Source organism: Gadus chalcogrammus, chromosome 8, assembly GCF_026213295.1.
Source record: "Gadus chalcogrammus isolate NIFS_2021 chromosome 8, NIFS_Gcha_1.0, whole genome shotgun sequence".
Taxonomy (NCBI): Eukaryota; Metazoa; Chordata; class Actinopteri; order Gadiformes; family Gadidae; genus Gadus; species Gadus chalcogrammus.
Window position 1 is genome coordinate 19,127,973 of NC_079419.1, and position 16,029 is coordinate 19,144,001.

The following is a 16,029-nucleotide window of genomic DNA, read 5'->3' on the forward strand; positions in this document are numbered from 1 at the left end:
CACATTTTATAATTAACTATTTCCTCAACTATAATAATAGCGCCATCCATTCATTAAACATACTATTTTGTGTCAACGTGAGGCCCTACATTCTAATGAATTGGGGGTGCTGTCTCAATGACACAATCAAATTAACATGAATTGAAATATCGATTAATATAACACTGTTTTCAATGGAAAAACAACAACAACAACAACAAGGTAAAACGTCTCACTAAACCACACCTTGCTGCCATCTGATCCTAAAGTGTCACACACACACCAACGCTGCTGCCCTCCAGATGTGCCGGCGCGCGTCGGGTTCCGCCCCCGTCCAGGAGCGTGAGCGCGCAGAGGCTCGCTGAAAGGAGAGCGGAGCAGCGAAACATGGCGACTACCAACAATCCGCGGAAATTCAGCGAGAAAATCGCTTTGCACAACCAGAAGCAGGCGGAGGAGACGGCTGCGTTCGAAGAAGTGATGAAAGAATTAAGCATCACTCGAGCAGCCAGGGTAAGACATGAGCTTTTCCCCCTTTCCTGTTCCTGTTTATGCTGTCAGATCTGCAGCGCGTCGCCGCACGCAGCTTGGTAAACAATAACAAACGACGTTTCGCGGTGGCTATTAGCCCCTTTTCCACGGATGTCATACACGACATAACGCAGATATGTTGATCACGTCCTGTAAACATCGGTGATAGGGGCTCTGGTTCTAAAAGTTGCACACATTTTGTCCCAGACAAGTGGATAGCAAGGGGCGTGCATGCGAATCAGAGAGCGCACGTCAAAATGCAGCGATGGTTCCACCCCCAAAGCAATGGAGCGAGTAGGCCAACAGTGAGGGTGTTTAACTGAGGGTAATGTAGTGGTAAAGGTGTCCCGGTCTGATGGCCCTGGGTTCGTTCCCCCGATGTCCTTCTTAGCGTTTACCTGATGGCATTTAAGTTGGATGACTAACCCCTCCGTCTCATTCGCCTTGGATCAAAATAGTGATTTGTGCCCCATTTTGTATCATTCATCCAATAATAATCATAACTATGTCCACATGCGATTGCAAAGCAGGCAGCTTTTTTGGCATCCTCATCTCCATTTATTAATATTTTTTCTCAAAGCAGCACACTTTTTGTCTGCCATTTATGGAGGTAGAGATGGATTGCAGTATGGGCTGAAACTCTTGGAGGACCTCCTCCATCTGTCGATAAACCACAAGTCAAAGATTACTGCTACATACCCACAAAAGTAGAATCATCCCTAAGACGTGTGTGTGTGTGTTTGTGTGTTTGCGTGTGTGTGTGTTTGTGATTGCAATTTACAATACGAATGTTTGTTATCTACACAGAGACATGGCTATTTGCCAATGCAATTATAACATAACACAATGAAACAGAAGCAACAATAACTATTTTTTTATATAGGCAGATTTTGAAATACATATTATACATTATACATTTTTTAAAAGTAAGGAGTATATATACAGAAAGTGTGCAGCAGTAAATGTTGGTACATTTAAAATTCTGTTTAAGCATAACTTTTCCAAACGCTCTCAATCTAGAGTAGTCTCTAAAACCTGTTTCTGTCACTTTTCCTGGTCGTTTGGTTGTGTTTGCTTTGTATAGGTCTGTTTCCACCCCTCATTGTCTAGGATGGCACCTACAAGGCCTCACATGTTCACACTGTTGTTGTTGTTGTTCTGTTATGGTTGGGGTACAGCCACAGGGGCAACATTAACTCCATGTGATGGGTTTATTAAGGTGAAAGCTACGTACCCTATCCTTCTAAGTCGAATGTGTGAATGTCGAGCGTGACTAAGTCAGGTGATGAAAACTGGTGGAAGTGTGTGAAAGGTGTTCAAGTGTGATTCATGCGTGGCGTTTCTGAGCCTCTCTGACTCTCTCTCTCTCTCTCTCTCTCTCTCGCTCTCGCTCTCTCTATATATTTTTCTATCTATCTTCTCTTCATCTCTCTCTCTCTCGCTCTCGCTCTCGTTCTCGTTCTCGCTATCTATATTTCTATCTATCTTCTCTCTCTCTCTCTCTCTCTCTCTCTCTCTCTCTCTCTACCTCTCTCTACCTCTCTCTACCTCTCGCTCTACCTCTATACCTTTCGCTCTCTCTCTGCTGGTCCCTAACCTATCCCTCTGTGCTAAAGTATCTAAAGTCATGCAGTTGGTTAGTTGTTTGCCCTGGTCCTGATCTGTAAATGTCTCCATATTAAATCCTGTGCCAACCACCAAAACAATGAAACCGTCCCCTATTAAAAAGTCTAAAGCGCCCGTCACTGTGGGATTAGGAGCTTGTCGGAATACACAAGCCATGCCGGTTTACTGCCGTTATTATTCGATTATTTTTTTATGCCAATGCCCAACATTCAATGTGGAGTTCAAATGACAAGATTCAATTTCAGCAGCCGTGGCCGTGAGCTCAAGGCATTGGGAAATCAGAGTCTGGGTCGAGGGTCTAATGTGTGAGCCATAACGTTATAGCTGTTATCGTTCCTCATGGTCTGGATTGTTCCTCAGTTCTGCCTCATGTCGACCTCTCCCTCCCTACAGCCCTTATGTTTAACACAATAATCAAATCCCTTGCTCATCTATCCATATAGGCATCAGCGTGTATATAATATACATATATGGCCCTGTTGGTGGCAGATGCAGCTCTATGGAGAAAACGTGTGTGAGAGCTTCCAGATGATTGTTACGTTAAGGTCAACAGACGTCTTCCCTTTCACTGGCTCAACGACAGCTGGTCCCGGCCGGGAGTCGTCCTGAAGGACGGCCTCGGTGGAGGCCGGTGAGGAGCACTAATGAGGGAGAGGCCGGGGGAAGACAGAGGAGATATGGGCAGAGCGCAGTGCATGGGAATACCTTATCAGCAAGAGCTGCTTGACTGGGAGATCAAAGCCAGTGTTCTCGGGTTTTGTCTTTTTGGTTTTAATCATTTTAATTGTTTCCTGGGGACTACAGAGGGACGAATACCTTGACGACTTTCAATGAATAGCGAACGCCTTTGTGTATTCTGTCAACTTTTGGTAGCAATATGACATATTATAGTCGGTTTTGTGTTAATAACTAAAGAAAGGGTTATATTAAGGGTTATTATTCTAGCCCAATGAAATAACTGAAAGTGATTCTGCCTAAATTGTTGTGAATAAATAAATGTATGTGTGTATGAGATATTTTGGATATTCTAGTATTGCCATTGTTCAAAAACGGTCCTCGGTATATGAAGTGACCATGCTTCAATTCGTACATTGACCTAATAAATTACATTTTCAGTCAGAGTGCATGTAATAAGGTGTATTTTGACGTTGTTGTGTTATGATGCGCACGAGAAAGCACAGCTTTAAATATCTGTACTTTCCGCTGACATTCTTTGCATGCAATGCAGAAACGGCTCACGTTGATGTCTCCCCCCCCCCACTGATCCTGTTCCTGTGTCTCGCACTCCTCTAAGCTGCAGTTGCAGAAGAGCCAGTACTTGCAGTTGGGCCAGACCGCGGGCAGTACTATGGAGGGTCTTACAAACGTCAACCAGATTGGGAAACAGTGCTGTGGACGTGGGCTTCCAGGTGAGGCACCCTGCATGGTCTGCTGGCCCTGCCCCCCCCCCCCCCCCAGAGCAAATAAACCCCAGCACAACCACTCCATGAATGTCATCTTTACTATTGATACAAGGTTTATAGTGGCTAGGGATAAAAGGAGGAGGATGGTGAAAGGTACCGTGTTTGATTCCCAAGGACCGCGGTCTGTCCCGTAGACTTACCCTTAAAGACGCCTGACTGCTCGTAACATCTTTCCGAATTCACTGTGAGCAGCTTCAGATAAAAGCGTCTGCTAAATGACTCAAGACTTAAAACATAATGAGTCATAACTGTGTTATTGACTCACCCCCTCTTCTTTCAGATGCCGTTCCAGAACTCTGATCTAGACACGAGCAGAAGCACGCGACACCACGGCCTGGTGGACCGCGTGTACCGGGACAGGAACCGCAACGCCCCGCCGCACGGGAAACCCTGGCGCTCGATAAACATGGACGCCAAATATCCTTTAAACACGTGTTGTCATGGATCATGACACGTCAATGCTGGAGCTAATCAGCTCCTTATCTTACTCTGGATGTTTTTTAATCGTCTTTTAATGGCATTCACAAAGGAACCTCATTGTTGTCTATCTATATACATCCTCAAAGGGCCCTTAAGTGGTTACTTTACATCTTAACTTATCCTCACACATTTTTCAAGAACTCTATGTGTGCACTCATGAATGCTACAAATTAAACATATTCATGTTGAATGTCCAGCTGTCTTTCTCTAACTGGCGCGCGCACATCGACAGCTGTCCGTACGGAGCTGTGTATCTTTCCCCTCCACCCGACACCAGCTGGAGAAGGTAAGACGACCCTTGATATTTACATTTACATTTGTCCTGCATCTATTCTTTCTGCCTGTATATTCTGCTATGACACCCTCATTCCCCATCTGGGATTAATAAAGATTTTGTTATTTCAGTTGTAGCCACATGACTGTACTCGACCTGTTTGGTCTTAAATCTGCACAGGGCCTTGTTTAAATAGGCTGGCTCATACAAACACAGCCCATTTGATGTAGTCTGCTTAATGTAAGGAACCCATTAAAGTGCACCATGTTTGCATGCTTGGCGTGCGTCCCTGGTCGCCCATTGACTGCTGCTGTGTAATCTAGGTAATTTCTCTTTGGGTATTTATTTCATTTGGTTTCATTCCTTGCGTCGCAGGACCAACTCGGACTCGGCGCTGCACCAGAGCACGCTGGCGCCGGCGGGGCAGCAGGCCGTGTTCGTGGGGCGGTTCCAGGAGCTGCAGCCCAAACGAGGTGCGGTCTTGGGGAGCCTTAAGAGATTGCATTCAAATGATCACGCGCGTGACTTGGCCTGCTTTGGGGGGGCCGTCCTCTGATCCACCAGTGTGGACTGCGCCTGCTTGTTATGTGTGTGTTATCCTCCTCCCTCCCGCTGGATGATACAGAGGTCTTGTGTTTGGCGGTGTTGGGCTGTCAGAGGGGGGATGTGTTGGTGTCGGGGTTTGCTAGTGTGCTTCCTTATGATCTGCTCTTAGTGCTCAGTGAATAGAAGTGCTCTGCGGTGGTGGGATGAAAAGGGGGTTAGTGCGGGGCTTTGAAGACGGCAGGCCCGATGACTTGTTGGGAGACAGAAGCAGGATCCTCCCAGAGCCCTCTATCAGTCCCGGGATGTCAGCACTAATGGCAACAGGAAGTGGATTGATAATCCGTTTTCTTAGGTGGGGTTGATGAATCACCTTTTTGATGAATCTCTTATGGTATTATCATGCATATATATTTGTTATCTCTTTGAACTGTACCATTTGTGGAATTAAATAAATGTAATGATTACCTTTGCATGAAAACAAAAAAAAATACAACTTATTATAGAGGATAACCGAGGCAGTGGGTTAAGTACTGGTCCAAATCTCAGCCTTAATGAGAAAAGTTTTAAAAGAAAAACGTAGGATAAGATGTAACTATGGGCTCCAATTGCCCTCCATACCAGCCTTTCGCGGGCCGTTTGAGGTCAACCGGTAACGTCGATCAAGCCGTCTAATTGTAGTGAGTGGGAGGACTTTTTGGATTGCAAAGGCTGGAGCAGCGATGAAGCCCTGCCTCTACATAGAGTTTGTGTTAATCAGAAGCGGCCAGAAGCTATTCAGAATGCTGTGGGCGGGGAGTGTTTGGGGTGTACAGGGTGTTGGGTTTTCCTTTAATCCTAATACTTTTATTCACATGACTTTACTTTTATTCATTCTTCCAGAGACTATGAGTCAGAGAAGATGAGTCAGTGTCGTCCAATTGGGAAGACATCGATAACAGCGGTGTTAATCAATCAGAACGTTGTCTCCTCCCTGCAGTGCTCCTGCTCCCCGTCCCCGGGCCAGAGGATATGAAACAAGAGGCTGATGACGGAGGGAAGAGAGCTGGGACTGCAAGAAGGCATGATAACCTCCATTAACACCTCCATAAGAAAAGTTACATAACGTGTGGTGATCTCGTATTCAAAACGGGCTTGGATTTCTTTTCAGAACTCCATCTCGAGATCCAAGCATTGCAAGGTGCCAGGGATCAAGTGAGTATGGCTTTGCCTCTCTTGTGTGAGGGAGTTGGATAAGAACAACCTCAGTGGTACTGACGAGCCAAATAAATGGATCATGGTTAACAACAACTGATTCTGTAAATGCAGCAGTGTCTTCTCTGTTTTGCATGAGATCACACTTGTTTGACATGTCCAGACTCATCCGTTGTCCCTTTCCTCATTGGTAAATCCGTTGAGAGATATGACTGTCAAAGGTGGGTTGCATCAGATTCACTTTCAACCAACGGGAGCAGCAGACGTTTTTTAAGGTTGTGCCTGAAACTCTCTTGGGTTATTTCAGGTGCACACCGTTTTTTAAATAGGAAGAACGCATGCTTGGTAGTTAACGTAAGGTTACGTAATTTTTAGTTTGTAGATAGTCCTTTGTCTTGTAGTTAACATATTAAAGGGGAACAAAATTATGGAGACATCTTCGTTTATTACTTATTTTCCCCCCAGGCCAAATATAAGTGGAGTATATGCTGGTGTTGTCTGTCAGTATGGTGACCACCCCCTCCTTGTTCAGTATATTCCCCTCCCCGGGACCAGGAGCGCTCCAACTCCCTGATCCCAGCAACCCACAACACAGGGGGGTCGCTGCCCGACCTCAGCAACCTCCAAGTTCCTCCGCCGCTGGCCACGCCGGCTAGACTAGACGGGGCCGATGGCGGGGCCAGCCCGCTCGCCACCTCCAACCTCATGGGAACCGGCGGCGCGCCTCGCAGAAGTAACACGCCGCGCTCACTCACCCCGTCTCTAGTGCCACGGCAGGACTTAATATAGCAGCGTCACACACGGCCATCTTGACTCAGGAATCAACACTTGAAAAGCAGCCACAGCCAATGTCGAAATATAAAGAGATTTTGAGATATTAAACACAATATATCAAAAAGGTTTGAACGCAATATACAAAAAGTATAAAACACTATGCAAAATGTTCTTGTCAACGGCTGGAATATGCTATATCTCAAGTGTAATTTTTTTGTATTTATTTTGACCCTTCATGGGTGTCTCCTCCTCCCTATGTTTCCAGCGGGTTCTGAACTCCCAGCCGGTGGTTTCAATGTGACGCAGTCGGCCAGGACGACATGGTTCCCCTCATCCTCAACACGATAGACCCCAACAGCCTCCAGCTGTCCCCCAACCTGTCCCCTCCGCTATCACTCACTCAGGTCAGGGACACTCTAATGCACACGCATACGTACTTGTGTGTTTGAAGGAAAGAATATGTTACAATTGATTTAAATTAAATGATTAAAACCAAATAATAAATATTGAAACTTTTGACTACGTTCTTTAATCATTGTCCAACACTACGCTGAGAAATCGGAACGCTCTCTGACTATGTCAACAACTTTCTGTCCATATTTCATCCGCATATTTTAAAACACTTGTCCATCTGCCATCCATTCTGCCCATCCCGCAAGACAGACAATTTCACATTCCTCACTCATGCAACCATCTTCACAACACACAGTCTCAATGGGGGAAACACTCCACCATCAGGGGCCTTCGATAAACCCCCTCTACCTTTGCTCCCTCCAGGCCGCCATCAACGCTATGGCTTTGGAGCAACAGCTCTCTGACTATGCCCTTCTTCAGCCAGCAGACCTCTCCCAGTCCAACCAGAGACCACCAGTAAGCACACACTGCTGGGTAATGGCACACAGAATCAGCGGGGAAATGTTTGTTGGATTATAATCATCCGATGAATTGAAGTTTTATCCATACTATGACTTCAAAGCTAATGAATGGTCGGGCTCATTCTGTTGATGTAACAATGGCAAACCATAATGTGCCATCAAACATTGGTGCTTCCAACCCTATGCAAATTATTTAATTGAATACTATGCTGTTGATTAAGTTGAAAAGCTTTGTTTAGTAACCTGTCCTCTTTAATAGCTTCACAAACAGTACAGAATGTCTTCGTCACATGTAGAGTCTGTTTCTGTATAAGGCTGTGTTTGTCATCTCCAGCAGACTAGGCCTGATTCAGCTCCCCTCCTCATTGGTCCCAGAACCAGAGCTCGCCTCCACAACAGGAAGTCAGACGTCGACGCAGAGCAGCATTACTATGGACATCAAACACAGTGAGTGCAGACCACACAAAGAACATAAATATATACCAGAATTTTTTTTTTATATTTTTAAATATTTACATTATTTAAGTAATGTTTTTTATTGGTCCTCTCTAGTTTTTACATTAAGTACACCTCTTGTGATGTTGTGTTTTAGAAATTGTAAGGGATTTTAATCACATTCTTCAGAATCCTCATCAGAAGACAAAAGTCTGCCATGACAGCATAGGCCTTCAGTATGTATGTTCACGCAGACCTTTAACGTATAGTACAATCCCCTCACATGTATGCTGGTACCTATTCTATCCATAGATTAGGATGTTCGGGTTGTGGTCTGGTTGACCTTGAAGTGGAGATAGATAATCAGTACTGTTTGATAAAACCTTCCGGACGTGTTTGTAAAAAATCGTTCCAAGTCAGTAGTAAAATTTTGTGAGTCATTAGGCCTCATATTTCGTTCTACTTGATAGCTAAAAGGTGACTTTTCCTGGCAGTAGTTACCTGTACCTCATTTTTTTTTCTTTAGTTGAGTTGATTAAACAATGTCCTGAACAGACAATGTACATAACCATGGAATCATCCTCGATCTTAAGAATACCTTTTTGTTGTTTTTGTTTTAACGCAGTTCATGCAAAACTGGGAGGAGGATTACAATGTGAGTGCCACCTTTTTAGATCAACATTGTAAACTCATTATTTCCTTAACCGTGATCGGCGTGATAAGATTTGGCCGGCAGATGTGAAGCGTTTTGAACGTAGTGAAGAGCAACACCCTGTCCCCCTGCCTTGTCCCAGGCCTCCTCTCTGCACCAGTACCGCAGCAGGCTGGGCTCCTCTGCAATCAGTCTCCTACCTCCCCCAGCTCCAACCAAGGGACTTCTCGCCCATTGGTTAGCCTCAAGTAAGGGGAGTGTGTAGCGCTGACCCCTGACCCCACCCCCACCCACCACCCCCCACCACCACCACCCACCTCTAGTATGTACTACAAGCCCCTCTCATCCGTCACTGCAGTTAAGAGGCCCCCCCCCCTCCCTGCTTATTCTGGCTCTCCATCTAAGCTGCGGTGTTGCTGCTCTTATGTGCTCTCTCCACCAGCAGATCTGGGCAAAACAAAATGACACTGGTCATATAAAGCACTATCCCTTATCATCATGGGGACCCTTACAGCCTCTTGGTCTTGATTTGTACCGTCATTTTGCCAGGTCTGGCCAAACCAGTCCTCCCACTAACTGCAGTGGGTGTGTGCCTGCTGTCACTGCTTCTGTGGTTTCCGCACCGTCATCCACATACAACCCCCCCCCGCGCCCCTTCAGCCTCCCTCAGCCCCCCAGTCTCTATGTTAGACGCTGTGTGTGTGTGTGTGTGTGTGTGGTGTGTGTGTGTGTGTGTGGTGGTGTGTGTGTGTGTGTGTGTGTGTCTGTGTGTGTGTGTGTGTGTGTGTCGTGTGTGTGTTTGTGTCTGTGTGTGTATCCTCTGTTGATGTTGAGCAATGCTTTAAGTGTGTTCGGTGACTTTCTCTCCTTTTGTTGAGATGGTCTGTTTGTGTTGAAATCCTTCTATAGCAGATGCTACAGTCTTCCAAAACCTTGTTGTTGTTCTCTTTTGGTAACGTGGGAAGGCCTGACCCAGGGCTCTGGTCGGGACCCAGGGCTGCTTGTAGGGGCTCTTTGAGACTTCCGGTAGAGGGAGAAACTCATGATCCGTTGTCCTGACCTGGTTTTGTGTTTCAAGATCCCGAGGCTCAGCGGTACACACTTGTGGCTGTAGACTATTCTAGAAGTATGTATGCCCTCAGGGTATTACAAGACCCATGTAGATAAAAGCCTGTTGCAAATGGCATGTATTTATGGATGATATTTAGTATTTCTTTTACTTTACCAATCAGGTCATTACTGCCTCTCCTTTTTGACGAGCACAGCCATCACAACACAAACTATGATGTGAATGAGTTTTACGTAACAGGTTCAATCAAGAGGCACCCTGTTATCGGTGTCAGAATTTCTGTGATTGGTCGGTATGGATCTCAATAGTGCAGTCACAGTAAACGAGCATGTGAACCAGTTTTGTGTAATTGGAAAACATGCCCATTGTTTTATGTATATTTTTAATCAGCTCCTACCCCATGTGAATTGAAGTTAACCCAGGCTTGATCGTTTACACAGGGTAATCCCTAGAAACTGACACACCAAGCTTTATTAGTTCCCCCTTCCCCTTTGGGGACGTGGAATGAGCAGACCAATTTTGGTTTTTTGAAGATGGGAGGAGAGCGGAGGCGAACAATGTAACTGAATTACTTTCTACATCAGAAGGCCAAATGAAAATGGGGAATTTGTTAGCATGCGGATCTATGCAGATTCTTTCCTTGAATAGGAAACGTCTGTAGAAATGTTTGCCTTTCAACCCAACAGATCAGCGGTTTTTGTGAGAACCTGGTTGGTGTTCATTTTGGCTTCATTCTTAATTAAGATAAATATTTCTTTATGTATATTTGGATGGTGGTGTTGTTGTGTGCTGATTTCAGCTAGTGTACGGACATGTTTGATGAATATCAGGGGAAAGGAGCCATGGATTACATTCATATCAGGTCAGACTTTTTGAGACGAATCAGCTAATTAGGAGAGCCATTTATCGATCTGTTAATATATCTGAATCGATATATTAATGTATTTTTGTTGTCTTCTCTGTTTGCTCTGTGATTAGACATGTACTGTTACATGTATGTTATTGTTTGCACAAACAGCAAGTTCTGTTTACCGCCGTATGGCTCTCTGAATATTCCATCTGTGAAGACATGCTTGTTGCACTTGCAGCGCATTATGTTTTAATATTTGATTTCCTCTTCGATTAAGAAAGCGACAGGACTTTGGATGTTGCTTCAGCTGTGCTTCACTGTCTTTATTATTCTCTTTGCCATGTTCTCTGTAAAGTAATTTAATATCATATTAAATAATGACTAACAATGATATTAATATGGATGATTAAGAGATTTTTTTTTCCTTCATGTACGTTCTCAGAAAGCATCAGTGTAGAATCCAAATCGTGTCTGGTTTAATCTGTTTTGTGCACTAAACAGATTGTTGGGGGCTGGTCCCGTTGTTGTTGTTGGTGTTGTTGTTTACAGCATAACTCCATACTGGGCAGTGTTTTTGCTGACCTCTACGAACAGCAGCTCACATCACAGGGCAGACCAGTGTCTCTCACAAACAGGTAACCCCTCAACAAACTGCCTCTTCAGTTGGTTTACAGTGGCTATTAGTCCACTAGTCCTCTACTATGAGGTCAATATTAGTCGACTAATACTCAATAAATCCACTTCCAATCTACCTCTAGTCTCATGAGTCTAGTTTTGATGTGATGTGCATATGCATTGCATTAATACAAACAAATGTTACCCAATAGGCCGTATTAGACTGCTTTAGACATGCCATTAGCAATACTGGTATGACCTCAGGACTGAATGATCTCAGGACCAGGCCTCCTCGCCATGAGAAAATTTCTGTTGTAGTTCAACTCGTAATGCTGTGTGTGTGGTGTGTGTGTGTGTGTGACCTGGGCCAGCTGAGCAGTTCCAACATGATGGAGAGCCCCATAGGCTCCAACAGTCTGTACAGCCAGGCTCCACCCTCAACTACACGCAGGCAGCCATGATGGGTCTGACCGCCCGGGACACTGCAACAGCCAAGACCTGCAGCAGCTGGGCTACAGTAGCCATGGCAACATCCCCAACATCATCCTCACAGGTGATGTTCCGCCAATCAGCTTGGTTCATTCAGGACTGCACATGAGAAGCAGCACGAGGGAGCGGGGGAAGCAGAGCCTAGTGTTCTGAAGCCACGGCCCCCACACATGATCAATACCCAAACAATCTGCCGCGTCTCCGGGCCAACAGACGTTTTATCAAATTAATTATACATTTACATCAAGGTTTTAAAGTGAGCCCAGGCGTTTTATTAATCCTCCAAAAAAAACCTGATTTTTATTTCCCACAAAACCTATTTTAGGTCATCTCATAATAATGTGATGCGCCCAGCTGTTTGTTGTTCTGCAATGCAGCAATTATGGTGATAATAAAAACAATAGCAATCTTTTAGAAATGCCTTTGTTTCCTTCTCTCTTCATAATATATTAAAAGAATAATCACAACCCTTCATTTACATTCTGTGAAGGCCATATGCTGAAGTAATGGTGAGCAGGGTGAAGAGTAGTGTAGTTGGTGGTTACATGCCTACCCCCTAACTTGCTGCTTAATATATCTATGGGCAGGAGACAATGATCACACCAGTTATGCGGCTGCTACCCTCTTATGTACCAGGGCACATGGTCGCTGCTCAACATGTGATATCTTCACTGATTTGGGTCTTCTATTCGTGCCCTGAAAGAGGAGACCAATGCTATTGGAGGGGCAAAAGCTGGCCTGTAAAGCAAGTAAAACTGGATCAGGGTTCTTCTGATAAAAAGCCACTATCCGATTAACATCTAACATTGTCATTTCGATTTCAATGAGTCGTTTTATTTTAGTAATACCAGAAGTATTTCTGGTATTAGCTTTTAGTAAAGTTTTAGTAAAGACAACAATATTATTTGCTATAATATATCATAGGATTTAAAAATGTATGTAGAAACAATAACTTGTATGTAGAACCACTTACCAACTATTACCTTAAAGGTAAGTGCTTTTTATCCTCTCTGTTTACTAGTATTCATTTAAAGGCCAGTCTTGGCCCCACAAACATGGCGGCGACGTTGACATATTGCACCAACGGCTTGAAGCAGTCAATGTTTCGTCTATGCTTTATGTCTAGGTGAAGAGCATGTTGTTCACAGGTGTGTGACTAAAGTTGTTTCTGATGGCCCTGCAGTGAGCGGCGAGTCCCCCCAGGCCTGCCCAAGGACCTGATCTCCTCTCTGTCCACGGACATCAGCTTCGACATGGACTCCCCGTTCCCCCTAGACGAGTTGAAGATCGACCCGCTGACGCTGGACGGACTGCACATGCTCAATGACCCGGACATGATCCTGACCGACCCCGCCACCGAGGACGCATTTCGCCTCGACCGCCTCTAACCCCCCCCCCCCCCCCCCCCCCCCCCCCCCCCCCCCCCCCCCCCCCCCCCCCCCCCACACACACACACACCATCCCCCGAGCATGTTTTCTTTTTATTTTTCCGTTCCTTCTTCACGCCCGGACCAGACCCCCTGTTTGGCTTGAGGAGGACCTGCAACAGCGCCTGTGGGAAGCAAGTGACGGGGGACCGCTGGGGACCGTCCGGGGACCCGCTGGGGACCTCTGGGGAGAGATGGAGGGAGGAGGAAGGATATCCACTCACACGTTGAGTGCCCTTTCAGTCTTACCCAGAAGGTGTAGCCTAGGCTTGGGTGGGACATACAAGTGGAACAACACAGGCTTGTCTTTTTCTTTTATGGACATGTTGAGCCCAGTTGTTGTGGTCCATTCAGAATGGAGGTAAAAAAAAGATATTGGGATAGCGGATCTCGCAATTATAGAACATGGAATATATAGATATGTTAGTTAGTATGTGTTTAAAAGAAAAAATACCCCACGTGTTTCTTTTTTGAGATTTTTAATGTAGGACCTTTGCGTGCACGTTGATTTTAAGGAGTTTGCTTTTAAAAAAAACCATATTTAATAAGGCAGCTTGGTGTTTCCCTTGCTGGCATGCCCAGAGCGAGCTTGTGCCAATACTTTAGAGTACCTCTCACCTTCCCCTTTTTTAAATAGCACTTGGAAACCACCTGGCAGTGTTGTGGTGTGCTCGTCTCTTCATTACCCACTGCATCTCGTTTCCGTGCCAAGTCAGTTTGTCCGTCGGTGTATTTGTCCGTCCTAGTGTGCGTTTCCTGTTAAAGTTTTGATTACGTTATATCATCCATTCCGTGCCTATGTGGTGTGGCCTGTCAGGTTGAATTGGTTTTTGTTTTTAAACAATTTCCTGAAAAGAAATATCATGACTCTCAAGGAGCTCCTCTGTGTTGTTTAAATGGAAAGAGACTTCAGGACCTGGTTTCTTCAGTATGCATGAGATCACTGTGCTTGCCTGTCTCTGCCTTATTAGATGACTGAGGTTTTCCCTTTCAAACACCGTTTATGAATAGGTCTGCACAAGGACCAGAGACGAAAATCTTCATGCACTGTTTAGTTAACCTTTTTTTTTTGTCAGCGGTCGGAAGTCATTGTCATTTGGACTTTAAATGAAATTTATTTTTCATGATTTTCCAAAGGAAGTAGATAATTTTATCCTGCATAATCATGCATATGCAAAATAATCAAATTATTGGGAATATGAGGCAGAACAAATGTAGACCTTAACAAATGCCTTCGAATTATATATGGGATATATGAAGCATAGGAGATAAAAATAGGAGTTCCAATATAAGTTTGGCTTTACTTTAATGGTGTATCATGTTTCATTTACAAATACAGTTGGGCTGCCTACATTTTGTGGGGCAGCATTGGTAAAAAATAATGCATAATCACGTTCTGTTTTTCATCTGATTGTCAACCTGTTTGTACTATAGGAACAAAGAAACCATTCACAACAGGCCAATTTTTTTTGATTATTGAAGCCTCTCTCAGCTGAGTTGTTCGTTGTATGTCTCGTCTTCAAACCTAATATCATTGTCTTCGTTATGGGAACATATAAACATTTCAATGCTTTCCATGCCTTGACATATTCCTCCACTCTGTGATTGAAAGCCTTTTGGTTTCATTGGGATTTATTCTAGGCTCTTTGTTTCATCCAATTCATAAATTTTTCCACATCATGTACCTCGGTTTTTCATTGGTTTACACTCAATTAGCTTTTCTGGATTTTGGCATTGCACTTTATTTTCTTAAACTTGGAAAACGTCATGATGTTAAATTAATTTTCCCCTCCACTATGAATTTAGGTGTACTCAAACTGTCTTCCCCTATATTTTTACTCACTTGCCCTTGTTAAAAAAACAAGGAAACAAAAAAGTATTTTTTAAAAAGGCATATATAAAAATATATACATGTGTATATGTGTATAAATGTATATGTATATGTATATGTATAATGTATATATATTATATATATATATATATATATATATAATTACTATATAAAATAGGTAAATTGTACATAATCAGCAAGTATTTTTTGTTATTTTCGGTAAGATGATTTAATATAGAAAATTTTTGGAAATCGGTCCCCTTAAACTGTTTGGATTGAAGTTTGCAAGAATCTATTTTTTATTGTAGAAAATAACATTGGTCATATTCCTGTGTGGCAACATGACCGGCCTTCAATATAAAACTGAACCTAACTTAATATAATATAATATAAATGTATGAATTCTTTCATAACTTAACTCAAAACTGAAATACCTTCCTGTACTCGTCATAAGCTTGTGTACCAGAGTGTATGATATTTGTTATACCATATCATAACAACATCTTTCACTAATTCAAAAATGTAGTCACAAGTCTTAAAAATGTGGAATCATTTAAAAAGAATAAAAAAATATGCTGATTTTAAGTTGCTGTTACACTGCAGTGTAATCTAGAACAATATTTTACCCTGTTCAAAAATTCTACTACAGTCTGCCAAACATTCAGACCCTTCAACAAGGAAAAAATAAAAATATTCAAAAGATATATATATTAATGAAAGGGAGTGGTTAGGCATGCAAATACTTTTTTACGTTTTCTTCAGTCCTTTTTTTTATTTAATTGTAATTTAAATTGTGTAACCTTCTTTCCTCTTAGAATGAGTGCATACATGTTTTCCGTAACAAAAAAAAATGTAATTCTGATTTTGTAGGTGCATGAAATTTAAATATAAGCCAATATTTCCCTTTCTGGCTATGTTATCA

At 43.5% G+C, this 16,029-nt stretch overlaps 1 pseudogene; it reads left to right on the forward strand.

Annotated features, from left to right (window-relative positions):
• The first annotated feature begins 326 nt into the window (after positions 1–326).
• Positions 327–13,237, forward strand: LOC130387918 (CREB-regulated transcription coactivator 1-like; annotated as a pseudogene).
• The last annotated feature ends 2,792 nt before the right edge of the window (positions 13,238–16,029 follow it).